We start from the raw sequence: 21940 nt of genomic DNA, 5'->3' as shown, positions 1-21940 counted from the left end.
TCCTGGAGGCTATTACTAAAACTAAAATTAACATCACTGTGGACCTGGGCAATATGCAAGGCTACTTTGTCAGTAAAAAAACACTTAATTGATGAACCCCTTCTCAAGTTTTTTAATCTCACCCCTTTCCTAGGGGAATGTGCTTACACTTAAGAGCACAGATGTTGGATGTGATGCCTCTACATAAAGGCCATATTGTAACAATGGAAATGATCATCCGATTAGCATCACTAGTGCTATCTATTAAATCATGGTGTAGATTTTGGCCAATATCATTAACAGAAAAATTCATAACTTACAAACACACCAATATTTAATACAGTTTTGTGGAGGGTAGATCATATTTATTTAATTTGGATGACTTTTCTGAGAGTGTACCTGAAGCCATATAAGTGTTTGGGGAGGCATTGTGTCTATACCCCTGATCTTGACATTGTCAAGTCATTTGCTACAATTTCCAAGTTAAATATTACCTCTTTATTACTCAGTTGGTTACTAATTACACACATTCAGGGTGAGAGTAGATGGTACTTTTTCAAGATATCGATTTATCACTAGTGGAGCCCCTCAGAGACCTCCACTGAATCCCTTTCTGTATAGCTACAGCTAGTGGCTGCCTCCTGCAAGATAACAGCAGAACTATGCACAGTGGACAGCAGAAAGATCAGCAAGTATGTACACAATATAGTGGCAACTCTGTTCAGTTTATATTTGGGGGAAAATGAGACAGATAGAAAGTAGGATCTGTGAGAAAAGCAAGCAAAGGAAAACACAGAAGGGCAAGTAAAAGTCATGAATTGGGGGGGGGCTGGAAGAAGTAATGCATTTTAAGTTGTATAGAGGCAGAAAGTTAGACATCGATAAATAAACATGAAATGCAGAAACAGATTGACAGGGACAGTGTGTCTAAGAAATATGAAGATGAGAGTGGATGGAAGCATGTATATAAGGGGCAGACAGTAAGAGATGGGGTGGTGGAAGCAGAGATCAGGGAAAGGAAAATGACACAAAACAAGGGACACACTGGGAAGGAGATGGGTGGGTTCCTGGAATGGACGGATGCCAGACTGGCCAAGAGAGTATCAAGCCCAGACATCACTTACCTGGGTGTCTTACGTTAATGTGAAGTTGCTTCAATGTTGACCAAAGGCAGATACTACTGGTCATGTGACTGTCATGTCAGGAACCATGTCATGTTGCCAAGTGGGCATCAAGTTGCCTGTACATCTCATCATCAACCAGCTTCTCCATCTGACACTGGCATACCACTGGAGACTGCTCAAGTTAACCCTCACAAGAGGGTCCTTTACCCCACTCATTAGGTATAGACAAGGAGGGCATCAGTGACCCTTCCAGGTTACCTACAACAAGGTGCACATCATCCCTCTGCAAATAGGCTGTCCTGACAATCACTGGGAATCTATTTTCAGGGGCAGCAGTTGGTGGTGACCAAAGTAACTGGGGAGGCCTATCCTTTTCCTCTTCCACGTCTTCTTCCTCTTTACCAACAGGACATGCAGAAGGATGACACAGTGGAACAGGGCATGCAGAAGGATGACATAATGCAACAGGACATGCAGAAGGATGACACAGTGCAACAGGACATGCAGAAGGATGACACAATACAACAGGGTATGTAGAAGGATGACCCAGTGCCACAGGACATGCAGAAAAATGACACAGTGCAACAGGACATGCAGAAGGATGACACAATGCAACAGGAGATGCAGAAGGATGACACAGTGCAATAGGACATGCAGAAGGATGACAGAGTGCAACAGGACATGCAGAAGGATGACACAGTGCAAAAGGACATGCAGAAGGATGACACAATGCAACAGGACATGCAGAAGGATGGCACAGTGCAACGGGACTTGCAGAAGTATGACACAGTGCAACAGGACATGCAGAAGGATGACACAATGCAACCATACATGCAAAAGGATGACACAGTGCAACAGGATATGCAGAAGGATGATACAGTGCAACAGGACATGCAGAAGGATGACACAGTGGGAAGAAATTATTACACACACATGCCACAAAATACGCTTGCAGTTCTACAGTAGACTTGCACAGAAAACATGCTCTTTCTTTCCTGGGAGAGCTGTTTCTGTTCTCTCTGTCACCCAACAAATCTCATCTGCAGTTGCAAAATAAAGCATGTACTGTTCAGTACACATGTACAACACTGTAGATAAAACAAGACTATGGTTGTAACTGAAAAATAGATTTGTAATGTATATCTCTGTCTCACTGTCCAGAAGCTCTGCTGCCAATTGTCAGAGCAGGTCACAGTACTGATACAGTGCAGATGCAGATCATCTTAACAATAATGGCACACTGTTCCAAAGAACTAGTTATGCCAGTAGCATCGCTCATACCAAGTGTCCATCTCCTTCAAGGGACCATCATACTGACACATTAGATGCTCCTTGAAGTCTCTGAAGTGGAAGAAAATGAACATTTTTCTCTCTCTAGCACAACACACAGGGACCCTGTACTTTCTGCTTGCTCAGATAACCACAGCGATTCAGTAAGTCCACTCTAGTATCAGCATTATAGACCTGATGAGCATGGACATGTCTGTGACTCACATGTCACATAACACAGCACTGTGTTGATCTGCACCATGCAACACAGTACTGCACCATGGCACTGTGTACCTACTTATGCCATATGCATGAATACTATGTCATGCTAACAGTGCTGTGCATGGCTCAATCCAAAATGTATGGGCTGCAATACCATACCAGTGACATCCCCATTAGTGTGATATAATGCACCAGTTCAGTGTCATTCTGCATAGCACCACTTATAACCATATGACTTCCATACCCAGGAATTTGAGTAAAACCTCTGTACATGTGACACGTCACAGAGATAAGGTAGGACTTCTGCCTGGTAAAGTACCTGGGCAACAGCTACAAACCCTATAGTAGATATCAAAGGAAGTGAGGCAGTTGTGGTGGTGGTGTAACTGGGACCCCATGACATTTGCATGGCATTGTACCATCTTCCTGTGGGCGGGGGCATTTTGGGGAGTTACGTGTCATAAGATGTGCGTGTTGCAAAGGCTATACCTGATACATGAGGACAGTACTTAATTATGGAGGCAAGACTGTGAATAGCATGAACTGCAGCTGTTAACCAGCTGCATTAAGTGGATTGGAGACTAAGATCATGCTCATGCGTATGCTACATCATAGCAAACATTCTCACTGACCAGCATGATTTTTATTCAAGTATACAAAGACTGCCATGGCAACCTAAAAAAGTTCACTAGCCAGAATAAGTATTACTACAGGTTCTCCACTGACATGGTGTTTACCTTCTGAGAAAAGGTGCTGCAGCTGCAGACAAGCATTACTGATACCAGATTTGGCAAGAACTGGAGCAGGATGTGATAGGTGTGAGTGGTGTGATTGGTGTGAGTGGCATAGTAAGTTTTTAAAACAGCCACAATGGATGTTTACTGATAGGATACTCTATGCAAAGGAAAAGGCACAAAACAGTGTGACAGGTGGGTCAGTCACAGGGGGTAGACAGCCAACACTAAAGCGGCTCACTGATATTAAACAGTTTTTGGTGTCATTCACTAGCTAGGGGGAATCGCCTTTCATACCTAAAAGTGGTTTGGTTGTGAAAGTCAGGCTGGCACCAAACACATTTGTGTCAGTAAGGGAAGTAGCAGGTTAGTCATGTCCATTACAGTAGCCACTTCTACATATTATAATATGATCAATTTGAGGGACTTACCAAGGCCATTTAGTATATCTGTCCTTCCAGGCAGCCCTGGTCTGAAAATGCAATAACATGAATAGCAATGTACATCTTTTAACTAATTTTAGAGCTGTATTTTCATATGTAGCAGTCTGCATGCAACAAGGAGCTATGGAGGCATGTATATGTGGGGGCTGACAATGGTGTCATGGGTTTCCTTCTTCCTTTCATGGGTTTCCATGATGGAGGGTCTAGCACAAAAGGACAATATAGTTGTGAGGCCAGCAGGGCATCAGAGGCTAACAATGATGACAACATGTATGTGGCACAGTTTCACGAGAATAGTGGCACTGTCTGACCTATGTCCACCACTCTGTAGAGGTGTAAATTGAGTGCACATCCTCAGCAGTGCACAACAGACATCCTGTACATGACAGTCCCACATTGACTCTACCTATATCACCAGCACCACACCCTTTCACATGCACAATGCTACTGAGATTCAATATGCTCACTATAATGGAGAAACAACAGCATGAGTCTAACTGCCCCTGATGTGTCTATGACACTCATAATTAACTAGTAGATGTGTAGGTCAGTGATAGAGGCACAAACAGCTGTGACCCACAGCACTGGGCAGATGATACGTTGCTCCATGGCATGGCTTTTGGGAAGGTGTGCATTTACACTGTAACCTGGAGTACAGGAACAGTTAGCATGCAATGTTGCTCAGGTTTCCTGGGGGGCAAATGTTGTATCCACATAGATGTATCCATGAAATACATTCCAAATATCATCTGCCTGGCTCTGCAGGCTATGCAGCTCACGGTTGTGGGTGGGTCCTCATTTCAGACACAAATTATAAGAGAGAAACCCTCCTGCTTCAATTCTTGCCTCAGATCCCTCAAATATATTCCTAATTAAGTTTATTATTACATCAGGTGAAATCTCGGACCACTCCAAGTCATGAGATGGCATCAGTATCATTTGCATTCACATAACCTTCTACCTGGTCATGAGTGTCATCCGCATCAGTGGTACCATCTTAATACTCAACACATGGGACAATCCATCAGGATGTACATCTGTGGTTCATTTAGTTCTAAGCTTTCCATACTATGGACCAAATCAAACCCCAATACCACAAGGCAACACAGTGGACATCAACAATGATTAAGTATTGGCTGCATGACCCCACAGCTGGTGGATTTGATTCTTGACTCTTGACAAACTCTCAGAGTGCATGGGCACTGTGTTCACCTCCTTTGACCATAACCCAGAGCATTATGTCATACACACCTATCATTGTGACCACCCCCCACTTGTGCAAGTCATGATGACTATGTACCGACCACACCTAACTTCTATGGAATTGGTAATGTGTGACACACCGTGTGACCAGTCTATGCACTGCCTTGCATTGCCTGGGTGTGATATTACAAGCACCATCTTATCCTGTGTTGCCTGTGTCATGGAGCATAATTGTGGACCGATGTCAACTCTTTTTTCCCTATGTTACAAAGTATTGCACCATCCTCTGCCTCATTTGTGATTCTTTTGCTTAATGTTCCTCCTCTGATGTCTTGCTACCATTCTTCTGCTACTACATGTTATCAGGCATGTCCTACAAGGATGTTTACCTGCTGTTCCATTTATTTGTGCAATACCATGATCGAATCATACCTCACACAACAAATATCTTGTTACATATGTACAGACCACATTGAAGTGCTACTCTGGAAATGTGTAACTATCAGAAGCATTCCTTCTGTAGTCTGAATACCTGTTGCACTGTATTTGGGTTTCTACATGAGCTGTGTTATAGGACATTTCCTGCATGGTCTTTGGGTTGCATATCACAACCATCAATCAAGGCATTAAGGCATATTTAGGACTGCTTACCAAACACAACAAACATATTATGTATGGCCTGCTCCCTGCATGCATTATAATAGTGCTTAAAGGCCATGCTATGTGACATGTATGTACACATATTAACCAGGACACCCTGTGGGAAGTATCATTGCAGGAACCATCGGTATAGGTCAGACATGTCATGAGCCAAATCTGTGAATCATGTGTACTTCCCAGGTGGCACACAGGCACATTATAAATAATGTTGTGGACATTAAAGACCACCTGGAGTGCAAACCTTTCCTGTCAATGTATCACAGGCCCTGTGGAGCTGGTGGTAACTATGAACATGAGTGCAATCTAGGGCTACTAAGACCTCAGGAAAAGAGACAATGTCATAAAAGACCTGCATGATGCTGATTCTCTACTATGCAGCATGTGGGAATCAGATGTGCTCCCCACAAAATACAGAGAAATTGTCAATGACCTGCTGTCAGATCTGCAAGGTTGATGCCTATGATACTCCTGATGTGGTCCTTGTAGTAATCTTTCTGTAGTTAAAATGGTTAGTGCTAGACATACCTTGGTGTCCACATGAATGGACATGCCATGAGCCTTCCTCAGTTACACTTGTGGGTGACACAGTTTAACTAAGTCCCTTTCAGTCTCCTTGTCCACTCAGCAATAGTCCACTGTTTGTTGGAATGTCAGTTGATGGCATGTCTTGTGGGTGTTGTCTGTACATCTCTATTGACAATAAGGGCTATGATGTGAAATATTGTGAGCATCCTGTTCAGCAATGATTCACATCACATTCAGCTGTGTTACTGCTGCTATTTATATCATGAATGTCAGTGTTCAAATTGCATGTGCACTGCCTCACAGCACTGCCGTAGTTTATATTTTTCAATCAGCCTGACATGTTGGATTCCTTTATTTGAATATTCTGAGTTGTTTGTTTGCATAGACTTCCTCGTTTACATGTCACTTTACAATCATTAGCATGTAATGCATGCTTTTTATTTGGACCATTGAACATCAAGTATGCTGTCTATGCCTTAAAATCACCCACACTGTATGCATGGCTGCTACTTTTGCTAATTTCCACAGTACAATCTACTAACCCTCTATGAATCCCAGATACACACACATAAACATGCAGGCCCACTTCATACTTTAGAGAATGAGTAGTGTATGAAACATCCTGCAGGCTGGCCAACACTTCCATTGCAGTGTTATGCATTCTACTACACTGCGTGAGCATTGTCTACACTGTGCTTTTCAATGCCATTATGTATGACTTATGTATGACTACAAAGTTGTAAGCATGTAAAATACAGCATATAAATCCATAATTTTACCTGTATAACAACAGGATTATGTTGTAGTGGGATATCATCACTAACAGCAACATTGTGAGACACCTCACCTTGGATGTGGTGAAGGTGAAGTCCTTTTATATCGCTGCACAAGTCCATTCAACATTGCCAGACACAACTGGTGCTATGGTTGTGTACATTTCAACCTTGTAGTGCAAAAATTCTGAATAAAGTCAAAAATAATGGAGGATGGTGGGAACAAAGCCACCCAATCAGGAACACATTTTATACATTGTCCTTATAACCTTAGCAAGGTGCAAAAACTGCAGGATTTGCATTAGCATGCTTTTTTGAGGACATGAAGTCTGAAACTCAAATGTCTGTCATTATTTAGTGACTTCTGTCATTATTGGTTTGCCAGAAAAAAATACAACTTTTAAGAAGAACAGACCAAAAATATGAGGAAATTCTGGACATTTCAAAAGTATATATGGCAGCATCTGCTGTCTGGTCATCTACTGCATCCTGTGTGTCAGAGGCTTGTGTGCAGTGTGCATGCACCATTATCCTTGGATGTGCACATGATCAACATTGACACAGGGACATTGTCTTGAACAGCAGATAATGAAGTACCATCTGCAATGTCTGTACCACTCGGGGTCCACAGCAAAGTCCGGCCACCCAAAGTAAAAACTGCATCTGTAATAAAAGTATCCGTGGAGTGGACATCATTAATACAGCCAATATATGTGAACAGTGTTACATGATTAACAAATATGTCTGGAGACTGCATGTTTAATTTATTAGGGCACTGAGAAGACCTGAACACTTATGGTGTTACCAAGTAATGCTTCCATTACCTCATAAAATTGCTAACATTTAACATGTATGGAAAATGCCATCCACGTCATTGTCTTTTCCTTGGCCCATATAGAACTGACAACTGCTTATACGCTTCCATCTACAAAGAAGAAGTTTTATCACTTGCTGTTACACTAACTGATATATGTTTCTAATGAAAATGCTATATGACAGCATCAAATAACTGTGCAGGGACCAAACTATGAATTTGTTAACTGACGTTATCAGGGTATGTAAATATGAACGCTGAATAATAAAATGGAATTCATCAAGTCCCATATAAAATATCCAAAAGATATCATCCATGTCTGCAAAAGGATACTCACCTATATTACCAATTACAAAAATCTCAGTTTTTCAGAATAAAGTATAGACATTAGCTGTGAATACCTTTGCAACACTCCAGGCATATATAATTAGTATTATGAACACTGAATCATTTGGAATAGCATTATTTCTGATGGTATTGCTAGTATTTCTGGCCTATAAAGGTTCAGCAATGTTAAGTGACTGGTGCTGTACGTTTTCAGGACATGTCAAGACATGCTTATAGTATGGGCATGCTCCTTATATAAGTCACTGCACAGGCTATCATCAGAATTTAGGGTTGCTGTTGGTTTGAGGATCAATATTATTCCAAACATATGACACCAGTCAACATTATGGCTGCTCAGCAAACAATGTTACATAGTTTTTGCATCCATTCATATTCAAGGCCTGCATCCCAAAGTAGCAGTTTCTAAACAACACGGATGATTCATTACACCATGTTATGTCTCTTTTGGGTTTATGTCTATATGGCACGGCAAAGAATTGTCTTAGTGCTATAATTAAGAACCTCCAGCCAAAAGAAACTTTGCAGCAACCAACATGGCTAAACGGCCAATTTTTTTTTTTCTTCCTTATGGAAATAAAAGAACTTTGGCCTTTTAGCCGTGTTAATTGCTGCAGTTTCTTTTGGATGTAAATATTAGAGTTTTTTACTGCTGAACCATATATCTACTATGAGGAGCTATCCATTTATTCATATTATTCAGGACTTCCTGGAATTAGGTGCTGCCATTTCTTTGCAGCATTAGGACTTTATAAAATGTATTAATGTCTTTGAATCTGAACCTTTACATAGTTTGTTTATTGGTGAAAAAATAGATGTCCTTCATGGTTCACTGTTGCAGTCATGACTGTTGGGTTCTTCCTGCCAGCAGCAGCCCTTGATCGGCCAGAATCCCAAAGTCTGGATTGGGCGTCAGCTGAGGTCGCTTTTATCCTGACGTCAATGCGCCAGGAAGTATAAAGACCTCAGCCGACGCCATTACCCCAGTCTTTCTTGCCGCGCTGTGCCCTGAGCAGTTCATTGATGCCGGTTGGCCTACTCCTGCCTGTTTTTGGATTTACTTGCAGGACTTTTCATTTTTTAAGATAAGTACCCCATTGGGGAGGTCTTTTTCTTGCTCCAGTCAGATGTCAGAAAAAGTTAATAATTGTATTTCTTGTGGGAAACAAATACCTCATAGGGATTTTCACTCTTATTGTATTCTCTGCCTGGGGCCTGACCACGACGTTGCTAATTGTGGGTTTTGTGCTAAATTTAATCAGCGTACTATTAGGCATAGGTACAACTTTGCCTTCTACTATTTTGGTAAAAGGTTTAATTATAATATGTCTTCGGATTCTTTTCTGGCTTCTGGTGTGTGTAAGAGGCGCAAAGATAAAGACAGGCCTCCGAGGTCCAAAGCAGAGGATAACAGTTATTGCCAGTTGCTGGTTCGTTGGTCATCAGTGAGGCGCCTTTGCAGCCCCTGTCGTCCGTCTCTTTTGAACCAACTGCCTGTACCAACTCCGGTGTGGAGCTGATGGGGCCTTCAGAATTGCCAAGGAATGGACCTTCGGATACTACTCCCTCAGTTGGGTCTGGAGCCGGTAGGCAGATACCAGCTTCTGAGGGAGTTTTCAGGCCTTCACAGCTTCATGTAAATATGGATTCAGTTCTGCATTCTAATACAATGACTACGGCTCCAGCTAAAAAGAAATGGCAAGCACAGACGCCTTTTGATCAGGGTCCTAGGCCTCAAAGGCAGATGCTTAGGATGGCTGAAGATTTGTTATCTATGATCAGGGGTTCTCATCCCCCTCCTGACAAAAAGCCTAGATTACAGTCCGATTATGATTCTTCAGACCACATTTTTGTTTCTTCTGCTTCTTCCCTTGAGCACGATTGTTCCTTTCCTCCTTATGAGGATTCTGATGCTGAAGATTCCTTTCCTTCAGCCTCTCCTCCTGAGGATTATTCTTTTGGTGAAACTTTGCATGATATGAGGGAGCATTTTCACTGGGAAGGGCAGGAATTCTCTGAAACCAAGAAAAGGCTTAGGGATTTTCTTCTTCTCCCTCAGCATAAGCCTCTTGCTATTCCTCCTGTATTGGACATTGCAGATGATGTTTTTTCAGAAGCTTCCCTCTCTCCTGATTCTTTTCTCCCTGCTCCAGTCACACCAGATACGTATTATAGGGTTCCAGATTCTCACAAGTTTCTTTTTAAGAATCTTTCACCTGATCCGGAAACAATTTCTCAGGGCCCTAAGGGTGTTAAGGCGGCCTCTGCTAAACATCCTATTCCCTCTGATCGAGAGTCCAGGGCTTTGGAAAGATGGGGTAAAAAAGTTTATACTTCTGCTACATTGTCTATTAGAGCTTTGAACTGTCAATTTCATATGCTAAAGTATCAGCAATACCTTTTGTCTGTATTTAAACAAAAGATGTCAGCTGTTTCTATTGGTGTGGATGACAAGGAGTTACAGGATTTATTGCATGCTATTGAACAAGTGGGTAAACATACCCTGCATTGTGGTTTTGATTCTTTGGAAGCTTCTTGTAGGGCTGCGACAACTGGTGCAGTTATTAGAAGACCTGCTTGGTTAAAGGAACAAAGCTTGCTGGATCAGGTTAAAGCCAAACTTTTGGATGCCCCTTTGCAGCACGATGTTTTGTTTGGGGCCAAAGCTGAAGAGGTATTAAAGAAAATGGAGGACAAAGCCAAATCTATGCAGACGATTAAGGATTTTCTACAGGTGCAACCTCCTAGATTTAGCAGGCACTGGCCAGCTAAACCTTGGTCCTTTCCAAGCTCGGACAGGCCTCAGAGAAGCAGATTCAGGCGTTCCAGAGGTAGGGGACAGGCACAAACCCTTTTTAGGAATAGGCAGTGGCTTACCCCCTCTCCCAAAGGTGGTGAAGATAAGTCTCAACCCTACCGGAAACCGTCTTTATGACTCTCCTTTTCTGGTTCCAAGGGCTCCTCTCCTGGAAGCACCTTTGGGAGGAAAGATTTCACTTTTTTATCAAAATTGGGGCTGCAAAACCCGGGACAAATGGGTTCTGGACATAGTCTCAAGAGGTTACAGATTCCATTTCCACACCTTGACAAGACCGAACGGTCAGCCAGATCTGCCGAATCATCAATGGGCAGAGGCACAACTGCAGGTTCAGTCGCTCTTAGCTATGAGGGCCATAGAATTGGTACCAAATTTAGAAATAGGGCAAGGTTTTTATTCAAGACTTTTCCTGGTTCCCAGGAAGGAAAATTCGTGGAGACCAATCCTGGACCTTTCCATACTAAACACCTTCCTAGATGTACCAAAATTCAAGATGCTCACTCAGCAGCAGCTGCTGCCTATGTTGGGCAAGAACGCTTGGATGGTGACTCTGGACTTAAAGGAAGCTTACCTGCATATTCCTATAAGGCGAGAGTGCAGAAGGTATCTGAGATTCAAAGCGGGCTCGAAGCATTACCAGTTCTCTGTGCTGCCCTTTGGCTTATCGACTGCGCCCAGGGTCTTTACAAAGTGCCTGGCACCAGTAATGGCGTTTTGCAGACAGAAGGGGATTCATATATACCCTTATCTGGACGACTGTCTTATTCAAGCGGACGACAAAGACACTCTACTTCAGCATCTAGCTTTTGTGCAGCATCTTCTACAGTACCTCTGATTCACAGTGAATCTCAAGAAGTCAAATCTGGCACCCACACAACAGATTACTTTCCTGGGTGCTCTTCTGAGTACTACAACCCAGATGACTTATTTGGCACCAGACAAAAAAGTGCAACTGGCTTCTTCTTTTCAACACCTGGCTTCAATGAAACAGCTGACTGCAAGAAAGGTTCTGCAGGCTTTATGTTACATGGCTTCCTGCATTCTCCTAATACCATATGCAAGACTGCATATGAGGAAACTACAGTGGTACCTCAAGAGTGTGTGATCTCAGCATTACCACAGTTTGGAAACAGTGATCATGATTTTGCCTTGTCTACAGCAATAGTTTCTTTGGTGGGCCGAAGCCTGTCTCCAGAACAAGGGGAGGCCTTTTTGTCCTCCACCAACCAACCAAGTTCTGACAATGGATGCTTCAGATTATGCCTGGGGAGCCCACATGCACGGGAGATGTCTTCAGGGTGTTTGGACAAAGGAGCAAATTCACCTGCACATAACTTTGAAGGAGATGCTCGCTGTACAGAATGCTCTGATAGCCTTCAGGGACTTTCTTCTACCAGGGCAATTGATAAAGACAGACAACACTACAGTGATGTCGTACATAAACAAGCAGGGGGGCTCTCACTCTTACCCCCTGTGCAGGTTAGCCATGGCTCTGTGGTACACTGCACTGACCTGCAGAGTCCACTTACAGGCACAATTCCTGCCAGGAAAAGACAACACTCTGGCAGACACATTGAGCAGACACATTTCAGATCCACACGAATGGATGTTGGATGTTCGGATATTCAGGATGATTACAAAGGCATGGGGATGTCCGGACATAGATCTCTTTGCCTCCCCTCAGAATCATCAACTTCTGACATTCTGCACAAGGACCTAACACAAACTGGCATGGAAAGTGGATGCCCTCTCATTCAGTTGGAAACACCTCTCAGTATATGCTTTTCCTCTTCTACCTCGGGTACTTCTGAAGATAAAACAGGACAGACTGCAAATGATTTTACTGGCTCCCAGTTGGCCTCGGCAATTCTGGTATTCCACTCTGATGAACCTGGTTCAGGAGCCTCCCTGGATTCTGCCTAAAATCCCTCATCTACTGTCTCAACAGGACGGCCGGATCCTGCACAGTCATGTCAAAAGTCTGAATCTAGCTGCCTGGCAGATCCAGGGTCTGTAAACACCTCTACTCTTTCCAAACAAGTAATAGATGTAATCCTTGAAACTAGACGGCCCAGCACTAGGAAATCTTATGTAGGTAAATGGAAAAGATTTTGCTCCTGGAATCAGGTCCAAGGTGGTGATTTTACTGTTCTGAACATTCCTCTGATTTTAAAGTATCTGGCAAAGTTGTTACATACGGGCCTATCTTTTTCATCTATTAAGCTTCATGCTTCTGCTATTTCTGCACATTACAATACGGATCCTCCGATTTTTTTCTCATCCTTTACTTAAACAATTTTTTAGAGAGGCTAAGAATGTTCGGCCCCCTATAAGAGCACCTGCTCTCACTTGGGATCTTAACTATGTTTTGGAAAAATTAACCTTGTCTCCTTTTGAACCTGCAGCTTCCAAAAATTTAAATTTTTTGTCTTAGAAAACTGCTTTTCTTTTAGCTATAACCTCTGCTAGAAGAATTTCTGAATTGCAAGCACTCATGGCTGTGGAACCCTTCATTATTTTTCATCAGGACAGGGTTTCCATGAGGACTAACCCCACCTTTATGCCTAAGGTGGTTTCAGCAGTGGCCTTGAATCAGACTATTCATTTGCCTACTTTTTATCCTAATCCTCAAAGTGAGGAAAAAAATATTTTGCACTCTTTGGACCTGCACAGACAGCTTCATTTTTACCTGGACAGGACCAAGATATTCAGGAAATCTGACCAATTGTTTGTCGCTTATGCTCCTACTGTTCAAGGGAAAGCAATCACTAAGCAAACTATTTCCAAGTGGATTGCCCATTGCATCAAGTTCTGTTACTCTTTTCATCGCAATCCACTTCCTGTTAATATTAGGACTCATTCTACCCGGGCTACTGCTACTTCAGCAGCCTTTCTTTGTAGGGTTCCTACCAAGGATATTTTAGAGGCTGCTACTTGGAGTTCTGTGCATACTTTTTCTAAGCATTACAACCTCCCTCTCTATTCTAAATCTAGGGCTGGTTTTGCTTCTGTGGTTTTGCAAAGTTTTGTGGCCGCTCCTTTTGTTTCTCTTCCAGCCACCCTTTCTTAGCTTTGGGACTCAACCCTACAGTCATGACTGCAACAGTGAACCATAAAGGACATAGTACGGTTGTGTACTCTTACCATAAATGTAGATGTTCGAGTGTGTTCACTGTTGCAGTCTGAGTTACCCTCCCTCCTACCCCCCTTTTGTTTTTTCTTTGAGTATTGTCTGTTATGAGGTATTTTGGCTACTGAGGTTTTGGGCACCTGACATCTGGGGCAAGAAAAACTGGGGTAATAGTGTTGGCTGAGGTCTTTATACTCCCTGGCGCATTGACGTCAGGATAAAAGCGACCTCAGCTGACGCCCAATCCAGACTTTGGGATTCTGGCCAATCGAGGGCTGCTGCTGCATAGCCGGCTTTAGGCACCAGCGAAGCCTACAGTCACTGGGGGCCCCCCTGTTCCCTGGGGGCCCCCAACCATAGCAAGTTATCTTATCCTGATGTTTTGTAACATGTTTGTCAAACCAACAAAAGCTAGTACAGCATTCTTGTATACTTAGTAAACCGCATGAATAATAACTCTTATTTATATCCCCTTTAAAATTCAAAGATATTTCTGGTCGTATTAACAGTGTTTTGTCAACTAACAGGCATCAGAATTCCATTAAATATTTTACCACTGACATAGTGCCCCTGGCTTAGTTAATCCCTGCTGTTGGACATTTTCTCCACTAAAGCTAACTACATAGCCAGCTTTAGGTCCCTGCTATACCCGTGGTTGCAGGGGCCCCCCTTAATCATCCTTGACTGTGTGGGGGCCCCACAAAAGCTGCTGTTGGTTGGAGAAAAATTTGGAAGAAAAAAATGTATTAATTTACTAATTATTCTCTTTAACCTGAAAAGGGCTGTGATATGACCTTGTTAGGATGAAGCTGATAATCAACATGAGCAAGGTAAGCACTAGAGAGATCAGCAGCCCGGAGTGACTTATGTCAGTGCAAACTTTGGATTTTAAGAAGAACTGATACTTCCGCTCATCAAGGATGATTTTCTCTTTCAAGGAGTTTTATAAATACAAGCAGAACACCAGATACTATAACTCTCAATTTCTTTGCTTAAGAATTCAGTGCAATTCCAAAAAATAATAGAATAAAGGCTCAGAATCAGGACTGCATTTTAAATATTACTCTAATTTCCTTAAAAAATTAATAGAATAACACCTTTTGCATCAACACGTATTTTTGGACGATAATTATAAAACTCAGATGTCTGGATTGATTGACTGTTTGTAATCCTGAATGATTTACCAGCAAATCAGACTGTTTACGAAGACGAAAGCAAAAGTATGAATAAAATCAGGAAAGGTCTGTGAAATCAGGGCTAGTGACAGGTCTGTGAAATCAGGGACAGTGACAGGTATGCATTACTCCTCAATGAGGGAAATAAGTAATTTACCTCTGCTGCTGTCTGATAACTACTAAATAGTTAAATTGTTGTACAATGTATTGCTATTTGCTAAAATAAGTACAAAACTAGTACCACTATGGCTTATGCTTGTGTGTGTCCATGTGTGTATGTAAAAAATATCACTGATTTTTATATGTGCATGCCCCCAATAATACCAGGACACAGACATTATTCTTCTGGGTATCAGTAAAAAATGTACCTAACAAGTAATTCAATTTCAAAAGTAAGACATAAAATATATCACAGAACATTCAGACACTTAGATCTTCTTGGAGTCTGGTGGTCCCCACTCACCAGACTGTATAAATGGATATTGGGGGCTCTCTTCATCATCTTTGACTCTGTAGGGACCCCCACAAAAGCTGTTGCTGGTTGAAGAAAAATCAGGAGAAAAAATTTATCAATTTTCTGATTGAGCTGTTTAACTTGAAGAGCGCTGAGATATGACCATTTTAGGATAAAGCTGATAAAAGCCTTTGGTTTCAACCACACCCATTCTAAAACCAGCCCTGCACAAATGTGTGTGTACAGAAAGCTGCTGTATGTTATGGGGGGCTAGGGATTGTGTGTTATTACAACTTTCATTTTCATCACAGTCAAACCTTAGACGTGTACATATGAAGTCATTACAGCCTGTGTTTGAGCTAAGGACAGCGTGATCATTGTTTATTTACTTTTCTCACAGACCTCAGAGGTGTAAAAAGAAGGTTACTATAGCTTGTGTAGGGGTGGTGTACTGTCTAGGACCAACAAAGTAGAATATATTACTGAAATCATTCTCACAATCATACATCAGGCACATATACATGGGGCTGACTTTGAGGGTTACAGGTAAGGAAGCATGCTATGTATATGTATATCAGCAGTCACTTGAAATATATGACTAAGGCAATTTAAAGAAAAAAAGTAAGACTGAAATTCTTTTCTTTTTCGTGATTTTTCTTTAGGCCACCATTGGAGTAAAATGCTGAGAATATGCTCTAAAATGCATCGCAGACCATCTGTAACCCCACGGCTTCTTGGGCCCTTGGTTATTTGAGGTATTTCCTAAACGATTATTACTGTGTTGTTCAGGAAAGAGTGTTGAAAGGATGCAAGGAAAACTAAAGTTGAACAGCAACAGTGAATTTCTTTCCTTAATCATAATTTTTGTTCAAGCCATTACTGGATAAAATGGTTGTGTAAAAAGAAAAAAAAAACTTTAAAATGCACTTCAGAGCTTATAGAAAATTATGGCTTTTTGAAAAAGCTAAGAGTAAGGCAAAATGTGAGAAAAGGAAGAAAAAAGTAATGTGCATGGTATGGGGAGCCAAAAAAACTGGGGGTGGGGATCAGAGGATAGGACTGGGGGGGGGGGGTGGAGGCTGTTGAAATGGTAGGCCTAGTCATCAGTTCATTTAATTCCAGACCTGTACATAGAGTTATTGCAATGTATCATTGTTGCAACTAAATGCCAGTAACTGTAAGTGTCCCTTTGTTAGACAGATCAACATAGTGTGGTATATAGGCCTGTTGTAATGTAAGAGCTTGTAGCTACAGGTCTGTCTGTACGTACTACTCCTAAAAGTTTGCAGAACAAACTAAAAGGTTTCTTAGGAGGGGTGGCACTGACAGAATGATACTTATACTGGAAGTGCCTAGGGGGCCCCCAACTTGACATTTGCTGGGGGCCCCCAAAATGCTAACACCGGCCCTGGCTGCTGGCAGGAAGAACCCAACAGTCATGACTGCAACAGTGAGCACACTCAAACATCTACATTTATGGTAAGAGTACACAACTGTACTTTGTTGCATCTGCATTATTTCCCTTTAAGCATTCAGTCACTGCATATGCAACAATATACAAAAAAATATGAGAAATGAAAAGCAGAACACAATACATTTCATGCAAATGTTTTCTTCTTTCTCAGGAGCAAGCATTTTTAGTATGCATCACTTATAATTTTGCTTTACTAATGTCCGCTTACAGTCAAATTTCATTTTACAGTTATTATGTTAAAATGAAAGACTGGTAAATTAATTTGTAAAAAAGATCATTGCTAAAACATAATGAAAAAAGTAACGCAATATGGCCTAAATAGCTTATCTAAAAAAAATAAATAAAAATATCATGAATGATTGAATTTGGTATAGCCCTCCATGCATGTCAGCATGGATTGCTGTTTTGAAATGTGCATCAATGTATCTTGATACTTTAACCTTTATATTGTTATTTATTTTCCTGAAAAATGCAACATGTAGTAGTAGACCTACCTGATTAACAATCAGTCACCCATGCCAACACTTGCTAACAAGCTTGTTGTATTGTATTGTATCAAGATGAAAATAGTGTCTAGTAGAAGTCTTGCAAAAAATGCAATCTAAAATCTAATAGCTTTCTTTTTAAGGGATTTATATGGGTTTCTAAAGTATAATGCTGAATTTAAATGATCATGTCATAGAATATGTGAGCAGAGACTTTGGAAATCATGCCACGGGTGTAGCTGGCTGATTCTCAGTCTGATAGTGTAGCCCCAAGAGTCCATTCCATGTGTGCCTCTCTGTTTGCCTTTCACCTCAGCCCTGACTCAGTTTGCCTATATACTAGACCTATTGTAACAGTTTCAGCACCTCTCCTAGAGGCCTCCCTATTCAGAAAGTTGTTAGTTTAAGAACAACCAGGCCTGCTTTATCTGTGGGCTTCAGATAATAAACAGGAATCACAAATCAGTGTTTCATGAGAAACCCAACTGTGTTAGAAACAGTCACTTTGGGAATAGAATAAGCGTGCTTTATAGCTTAACAAAGCTTTAATATAACAGGGCAGTTATACAAAAATCCCCTTTGTATGCAGCTCTAAGCCTAAAGTCATATTAAGTGAGTAGTGCTGGAAAAAACATCTAAAAGTTGTGGCTGGCTGTGCCAAACAGGACTCGTTCTTAGCTTTCTGCTTTGTTATTCAAATTTCACTCCACACATTAACTGCCTAATTATCTCTCCATAAGGAAGTATCTTACAGTTCCTGCAAATTGTTCACTTTCTATTAGGCAATTTTATACTGAAATATAAGCTGTGCCTTAAGGTAGCATTAAAATGAAACAAATATTGCATAAAAAGGCACTTTTTTCTAATAAAGATTTCCCTAGTTTTTGATAAAGGGTCAAATAATTCCAGCTTCTCGTAATTTGTGTCTTTATGTGCAATACTTCTTCGGTGGTGTATACTACTGGAACTGTAAAGTAATGGACAAACCTAATATCTTGACTAACAATAGAACAAACTACAGTACAAAAAAGGCACACTGACATCAGATTAGAACATTGTCAAAGGCATCACATTTCTTACTACTAGTTACATCACATGCATTTGTGCTGAGACTACACTTCTGTTTTCATAAAGCCATGGTAACTACCTTGATGATCTGAATTGGCTAGTGACCCAGCTGCTGGTGGATTTGGTAAGTGAGCAGCTGGCATTGTCTTGCCCATCTTGGTGGAAGAGAACAGTCCATTTCACTGCTGTTCTAGCATCTACTGGACAGAGAGATATGTTGAATTCAGCACATGAACAGGAGAGATATGCTAAGTTATCTCAAGCTATGGTCACATGGTTTCCTTCACTGTACATGTGCACAGAAGGAGGTTTAACAGGCCCTTCCTTACATCTATAAGCATGCAAGTCAGCTGCTGCATGAGGACGTTAGGTTCAGAAAAAGAAATGTTCAACACTTCAACCTTCCTCATTACCTAGAGGAAAACAGTTTTGGTACATACTTTCCTCACTTGCTTAGAGAAAAACAGCTCTTATACTCACTTTCCTCACTTATCTAGAGGAAAATAGTTTTTTATTCAGGCATGTCCAAGGTTCAGCTCCCAGTGTTCTCTCCTGTCTATCTGATGAATCTGGACATCTTGGGGCAATGTAGAAATTGCCTCATGTACACAGACTATCCTCTCCTCCTAACATCCAACACTACAACCTGTGAGAGATGCACTTATTTAGCCAAACTGGAGGTAAAGCTCTCTCCAATCAAGACTGAACTTGACAGTCAAGAGAAGAAGGTAAACACTTGCACCACACCACATTCATCACATAGTCTCATTAAATCTACACCATCAAAATCCACACATAGTAACACAAAAACATTCACAGAGGCTCTCAATAATAATTTGTCTAAGCAACATAGACCTCCAAAGCAGAAACGCAAGCAACCTCCATCCCCCAACACAACTCAAATGACATGTAGCCTGCAGACTCAGTGTGCCACTCAACCACAGCCACTAAGGTAAAACAACGTACCCAACACACTAGTCATAGGTAACTCTATAGTCAGGCACACAGATGTCCCACTCACCAGGCTAAACAAGGAGAAGGTTACTGTCAGCTGCCTGTCGGGTGCCAGGATCCGCCACATAACCCATGCACTCGGGTCACTCCACAAGTACAAATATGACTCTGTCATTGTCCATGTTGGTGTGAACGACCTGAGATGTATCTCCCTGGACTACATGAAAAGAGACATGGAAGAGCTCTCTGATCTTGTAGCCCAGGCAGGTATGACCCTAGCCCTGAGTAGCATTCGGCCATCACCCAGAATGATGTCACAATACAAGGACAAAATGATTGACTTCAACAATTGGCTAAGCTTCTGGTGTCATTCTAAAGGGATCCAGTATCTGTCTGCCTGGGATGACATGGTCAACAGACCATGATGCTTTGCCAGAGATGGCCTGCACCTGTCACCCCTGGGATTCTGGATACTGGCTAAGGTTCTTGCCACCCCTATAGTGCCTTTTTAGGCAAGGTTCAAATGACAAATTCACCACCGTGACAGGAACAGGCAAGCAAAAATTGAGGGTGATGCTACTCAATGCTACAAGTCTAAATCTCAAAATGCACTCACTTGAGGCACTCCTTAAAATGGAGAACATCAATATCTGTGCAGTGACTGAGACATGGTTCAAGGCTCCAGAGAGCACCCCTGCACTACCAGGCTATAACTCATACCACACGTTTTGGCCATGTAACCTGGACCAGAACACCAAAGGTGGAGGTGTGTCCATATTCATTAAGGATATCCGCACCTCCAGGCTAGTTGCACAGCATAATGCAGCCGAGGTTATCCAAGTGCAACTAACTCTGGGCAAAACTGCAATCCAAATTGTAGCTTGCTAAAGATCACCCACTATGCCCCAGGATTCCCACTCCTCTTTTCTTGATGTACTGGAAAATATTAGGATCCAACCAAACACCCTAATTGTGGGCGATTTCAACTACTCCACCATTAACTGGGAAAACTAATCACGTACCAACTCCTTCGCCCAACGCTTTCTGGAATTCATAAATTCCAATGCCCTTTATCAACTTATCCACACCCCCACCAGGGGCAACAGTAGCCTAGATCTAGTCATTACCAAAATGAGTGACCGGTGTTCCACACCTGAAGTCAATGCCTCATTGGTTCAATCTGACCATAAGTTAATTACCCTAGATATCCACATCCTGCCCCCACCCCACATTAAAGAAACCATGGTAAAAAATTTCTCCAAAGCCAACTTCATGCTTCTTAAGACAGAAGTGGTGAACCTCATGACACCCATGCAGATGGACAATACAGTTACAACTACTGAATCCTACACAATTGCACTTTATAAGCACTTACATGAGTGCATGGATCGTGCTATCCCAAACAGAACCAAGAAGCTATCCTCCACAAAAAGGAAGCCAATCTGGTGGCCCCCTGCCATAAACAAACTGTACAACAGAAGGAAGAAACTGTTGCAAAAGAGAGTAAAATCCCAAGAGTGGAGGAGCTCCCTGGTCAGCCTCAGTAAGAAGCTGCGATCCCTGATAAAATTCTCCAAAGCTAGTTACAAAAACAAAATCGCCACTGATTCTAAAGACAGCCACAAAGCTTTCTATAGCTATGTCAAAAATCTCACTGGCAACACTCAGATCTGCTCTGAGTTACAGCACAATGGCACTAAATATACAGATCCAAATGATATTGCCAACATCCTGACAGATAGGTTCAGTGCTAACTTTACCCCACCTCTCTCACCCTAAAGAGCCTATCTCTATACCGTAAGAATGCAAAGTTCCTGTAATCATGGCTGCTCAGGTAAAAACCACACTCTCCAAAGCCAAGAACACAGCATCCATGGAATGAGACAACATCCCAGGCTGCGTTCTACATGAACTACAGAATGAACTGGCACCCTACCTAAGTACCATGTTCAATCATAGCCTCACCTCAGGCTTTCTGCCTGCTGAATGGCACACAGCGATGGTTATCCCACTCCACAAGGGGGGAGCCACCACAGACCCCAGAAACTACCGCCCCATTAGCCTGATGAGCTTGGTCTGCAAGGCCATGGAACGTATCATCATGGAACTTATAAACAAATACATTGGTAATTTCCAAACTCTGGACCCCATTCAATTTGGGTTTGTAAAAGGCAGATCATGTCTCCTAAACCTGATAGACTTCATTGAAGCAGTCAAAAAAGCCTTAGACAAGGGTAAGGTGGTTCACACAGCCTATCTAGATCTTGCCAAGGCTTTCGACACCATCCCAC

Source organism: Protopterus annectens, chromosome 11.part0 (assembly GCF_019279795.1).
Source record: "Protopterus annectens isolate FY-2018-M chromosome 11.part0, PAN1.0, whole genome shotgun sequence".
NCBI lineage: Eukaryota > Metazoa > Chordata > Ceratodontiformes > Protopteridae > Protopterus > Protopterus annectens.
The sequence above is the reverse complement of the archived record's forward strand: the minus strand, read 5'-3'. Positions refer to the sequence as shown.